The sequence below is a fragment of the Ascaphus truei genome, chromosome 1 (assembly GCF_040206685.1).
Source record: "Ascaphus truei isolate aAscTru1 chromosome 1, aAscTru1.hap1, whole genome shotgun sequence".
NCBI lineage: Eukaryota > Metazoa > Chordata > Amphibia > Anura > Ascaphidae > Ascaphus > Ascaphus truei.
This window is the reverse complement of record NC_134483.1, coordinates 87,322,877-87,328,504: the sequence shown is the minus strand read 5'-3', so window position 1 is coordinate 87,328,504 and position 5,628 is coordinate 87,322,877. Positions and strand designations below refer to the sequence as shown.

The 5,628-nt window shown below is 40.6% G+C and overlaps 1 long non-coding RNA gene across 1 annotated transcript; it reads right to left on the bottom strand.

The window, feature by feature from the left end:
• Positions 1-866: 866 nt before the first annotated feature.
• On the bottom strand, positions 867-3,684 carry LOC142469201 (uncharacterized). The gene is made up of 3 exons (XR_012788986.1): positions 3,538-3,684; positions 1,890-1,958; positions 867-993 (listed from the first exon to the last, which is right to left on the bottom strand). It is a non-coding gene; the product is annotated as an uncharacterized LOC142469201 (long non-coding RNA).
• Between the last annotated feature and the right edge of the window lie 1,944 nt (positions 3,685-5,628).

Here is a 5,628-nt window from a genome sequence, read left to right as displayed (position 1 = left end):
TACTGCACCGACACACTTTATTCGAGCAAATACCCAGTATGTACCTGGCAGATACCTGGAATGCGCCGCTCCTCACCTCTGACAAGCCCCGTTGCGTTTGCCTTCCCAGCCTGGGTTCATGCCTGGCTGATGGGCAGCTGATCTGTTAAATGATAATGATTAGGATTTAATAGGCTGCAATGCTTCGCGTGTCTACCAGATGGCATAAATTCATGAATTGTAATGCAGTATATATATAAATACTGTGCAGTATTGCAGCCAGCGGGAATAAAATGCTTCAATCCCTGCCTGAAAATACCTCAATGCACTCGGGCAGAAAACAGTCACAAACCTCAATACACCCGGGTATACCCGAATTCGTGGGACTAGCCGAGCTCGAATAAAGTGTGTCGCCAGTGTAGTAAAACAGCTGAGATTAACATGCCATTTCATTATGTGTACATTTATTTTTAGCACATGATGATGATGATGATGATGATGATGATGCCGCCAAAGACACAGAAATGCAATCAAGTGACCATGAAGAGGTTCCCATTCAAAGAGTAACACAGGCTATTCCTACAGCAACTAGCACATACGCTGCAATAGTAGCTTCTGAAGAAATAATTGTTGAAGCAGAAAATCGTCGCCATTCAGATCTGATGTCAGTGCACGAAAGGATGATATCACTGCAGGAAGAAACGATATCACAATTGTCACATCTCCATAGAGTCTTTATTGAAGTGCCTAAACAAATGCAAAAAATTAACACGTCATTAGAAGCAATAGTTGTTCAGCTAACCCAAGCTAATCACTTGAGAATGACTACAGCAGCACATCAATTCAGCTTTACACCATCAGAGGATGGATGTTTACATGCTACTACTTTTTCACCCCAGTCATCTGATGTTCATTCCCCAGGTCGGGAGGTTACCGGTAAAGTAGCTGAAAGTTCTGTGCATGTTCCTGACAACATCCTACCGCTGCCATCTGTAGAAATTCTGGAGCTGACACCTACAAAGGAGGCGCCAAAAAGAAAAATGCACAAGCAGTTACTACTGACCAGTTTTTGGACACAAACCAAAAAACCCAAACATGAAACGGAGCAAGCATCAGTTGTGCACTGTGTACCAACTTGTTCACAAGTGTCACTGGCCACAAGCCCTGCCCGTGAACAGTCACTGCCCACAAGCCCTGCCCGTGAACAGTCACTGGCCACAAGCCCTGCCCGTGAACAGTCACTGGACACAAGCCCTGCCCGTGAACAGTCACTGCCCACAAGCCCTGCCTGTGAACAGTCACTGGCCACAAGCTCTGCCCGTGAACAGTCACTGGACACAAGCCCTGGCCGTGAACAGTCACTGGACACAAGCCCTGCCTCTGAAGTGCCACAGGCCAGTCAAAGTGCCTCTGTTGTGCTTAAAGTTGTAGCCAAACGGAAAATAAAAATCCAAGAGACAACAAGCAGGCCTGTGACTCGGTCTCAAAAGGAAAAAAAAATAATAAATGTTATAATTAACTATATCTGTATTTGGCCTTGTTTTGTTCACTTGAGATTATCTAATGAATATTGTATGTATGATGAAGACCTGTTGTTTCCAAACATTCAAGTATGTCCTTGTACACATGAAGGTTTGGAAAGATTAACAGTCCTAATGAATGAATATTTTAATTTATATTTATGTATTAATCATCTGTTCAGTAATGGTCCAACATTACCCAGTTGCTATGTTTAGAGAAGCTGCTATTCACTTAGCTGCAAAACATTGTATTTGGGTGTGTTTCATAGGTATTTGAGCTAGTCATTGCATGTGAATATTATTCACATGCAACTTAAATCAAACATCTATTTAAGTGGTTACATCTTTATTGTCCGTGTAGAGCAGGATTAAGTGTTAAATATTACTTACCTTCACCTTGCTTGAACCTTCTTAATGTTGTCCTTTCATCATGTATGAGTACTGGTTTCAATCCCATATCTGTGAATGTTTAGTAAGATATATGTAGTATGTAGGGATATATGTACACACACACAGTGTAATAGTTAAAATATATATATATATATTTTAACTATCTAAACTGGTATATATTTTTTTTTTCACAACATTCACTTGATTCTTCCTTGTGAAAACACAGTATTATAATAATAAAGGCCTAATGTTAATGAAATATACATAATCTGAGCCTATAACACTATGGCCCTAAAATTATTATTAATCACATAATTCACTCATGTTCATGACCATTTAAATAGGTTTCATACAAGGCCTACTTAGTGGCATAAATATGTTCAGTGTACAACTGGATTAAATAGATATATTATAGGTTCTAACACTACAGGCCTTCTAAACTAACAAAAGGCCTTGTTTGATGGTAAATCTAAATTCGACACAGCTGAATGTAATAGGACCTCAAACATACTAACCCTATAATATTGTACCATTACAAAAAGTCAAAGCAATATAAAAAACCCTGTTAACATATAAGCCCTTAAATACAGTTATATACACACATATTTAAATATTGGTTTTAGAGACATATATATATATTGTACAATATACATATGTATATGTGTTTATGAGATATATATATATATATATATATATCTACATATACACACAGTTAACCTCTGTGACACCGACAGGGAGTTAAGCAGACACAAAGATACACAGGCAAATGTAGCAAAACACATAGAGCAAAAAACATTAGCAGCTGTGTGTATATCTCATTATATGTCTGTGTAAGCACTATTTTCATAATGCCAACACTGTTTTTGTCCTCACCCATATTGTTATTTAATGAAAATCCAACACTTGTTTTGAGAATGTAGATAAAAAAAACCTTAATTTGACTTTCACAGTGAAATGGCAATCAGAAACCACAAATGTCTGCCAATTATTTTTACACAATCGAATTGCTGTTTGCAAAAAGGAGTGAAACATGTAACTTTTATGGTGGCCTTGGGTAGAAACCCACAAAACAGATAACATTTACCTAGTTTCACATTCTCAAGAGAGAACGTCCAACTCCACTCACATTATTTGAGACGCTGCAATGGCTGAGGATCTAATTCTCAACATGCATCCACACAAAGTGTATAAAGTAATGATTGCGGAGGCGATCATATCAACTCAAGAAAACAAAGCCAACGTGGGCCAGATCTATGATTTGATAAGAGCAAAATATCCTTATTACCAAGACCCTGGGCGTTCAGGAAATTTTAAATCCTCTGTAAGATTCACTTTATCAACAAATGAATGTTTTGAACATGTGCAGGATAACCTACATGAAAGGTATGGATTTTGGCAGATTGCACCGCAATTTAAAATCACCATGGAACATGGTACATACTGTATCTTCTGATAAATAGCATATTTATTCCTAATAACAATAGCAATGGATCCGCTACTACTGTTCCGTGTGAATCGATACCTGCTGCAATATCTGCACCCTCCATTCCTGAAACACACATGCTACAAGAACATAACTGCTATGATGTTTTACAAAGCCTTTCTGCTGCAAACGCATTCGAATGGCTACACGAAGAAATGAACGTACCTCCAGACCAATTGTTTGAAGAAGGCAGTGGCGATTCCTATGAGCGCCTCATGGAGATGTGTGTCATACAGGATTCAGCGGTTGGCTCAACCATGGATGCAAATGCATTGTCTTTCTGGAGCGAGCAGTTGCAGCCAGACGAAGTGTTACTTCTAGAAGAATGGTAAATATAACAATCGTTATGTGTTGACTCACCGTTAAAAATGTAAACTTTTGTCTATCCACCATTTTTACTTTAAATGCGTGGATACAGCGTTACATTGCAGACTGCATAACATGTAGCGGTCACAAACACATTGTTTCCTATTACAATATTCTAGAACCAGAAAGATTAGTACACATTGGTCACGGAATACATATTCCTACTTTCCTATCTCGTAAAACATATAATAGCAACATGTTACCATAACTGTAACACACACCTGTTTCTTTATCATGCAACATCTATAAAAAAAAAACCAGGTCGGCCACATATGACGTGGGACCCTTGTCATGTGCCAAGGCGTCCTTAAAAAGGATTACGGATGTAAGGCCCGCCCCCAACCGACGTGCGCGCGTCAAAGCCTATTGGCTGTGTCGGTTTGTTATAGTTACGGTCACTGCACTGTGTCATGCGTGCGCGTCTGTGTTTGTGGGCGTGCACTGTGCGTTAGCCCAATGTTAATTCTGTGGGAGGAGTGTTTGCGTGCGCTTCACGCTGGCTTAACATGACGTCACACGTATTGGATTTGCGCATTGTGTGATCGGCCGTGCTGTCCGTCCACACACGTCTGTTTAAAAAGATTAGAGATGTACGCGTTTAGAACGAATGTAGTTTCGCCTTAATTGGATTTGAAATAAATATTATATGGTTAATGGTATTTACAACATGTATTGAACGCACAATGTACGCATTGTTTTGCGCATGCGCTAACACTTTGTCGACCCAAGCGTGAAGTGCGTGCGCACAGTAAGATGTGCGCGCACATTTTTATGTATACAGCCAACGGACAGTTCATATACATAGTTATGCGTGCAACACAATTAACAAAATGATCAATAATGATATTTAGTTGTGACCTTGTAGTTCTAACATATAAGTGATTAACGCGTGGATATACACAATCATATAGAGATGTGTAACGCGTTGTCACGGCTACACATATATTAAGGTGCCATCTTTGACCATAATGTGTTTGCTGTTTTTCAGAGATGTCGGGGAAGATTCAATTGGATCAATGTATGATTTCAGAAGAGTCTAACGTTATATGAGATGATTGTGAGGAGGAGCGACCGACTAATATACTACATATGGAACTACTGCTGCGGCACAGTTTATTCGAGCATTTGCCCGTTCTGTGCCGCAGCAGTAGCCTGGCGCGCGCCCGAGTGTGACGGGCGCACGCCGAAGCAGCGGAAGAGCGCCCTCCGATCGGGGCGCTCTCCCTACCGCTGCCGGGTCCGCCGGGTCCCCCGGAACCCCCTGCCGCTGTCCCGCGATCGCGGGACACCAGGGCTCCCTCGGGGAGCCCCTGGACACGCGTGCAGGGGGCGCACGCTCCCGATGACGCGTGACCGCGCGTCTATGACGCGCGGCACGCCGAGGGGCGGCCACTAGCAAGCCGGGAGATTTCCCGGCTTGCGGTACCGACCACACTTCAATAAAGTGTGTCGGTAGTGTATTTAGATATTGCTTGCAGCGCATATTAAATAACAATAAAAAATGTGATCCAATTATGCCTATATTGCATAAGCTCTTAATTAACATAATGATGTTGCTAAACAGTGCATTTAGCAAATTTAATGTGTGTTCTTTATTTAGTACTAACATTATATGGCATGGTCTGTTTTATATATAACAACCATTCCCACTCTGAATAAACATTTGTGTAGTATATTGTGTAATGGAACGTATGAATGTAGAAACTATGTAAAGGAGACTTTCAACCAACTAGCCATTTCATGTAAAAATTCGCTTGTAACATGGGAATGTTGTTAAAATGGTTTGGGACTGCTGCAAAGAATGTTAGTGGCAAGATGTAGTGGTCAACTACAATGCATGCAGTTATGAATATTAGGTCAACATCATGTAAACAATTACGTTTATGTGTA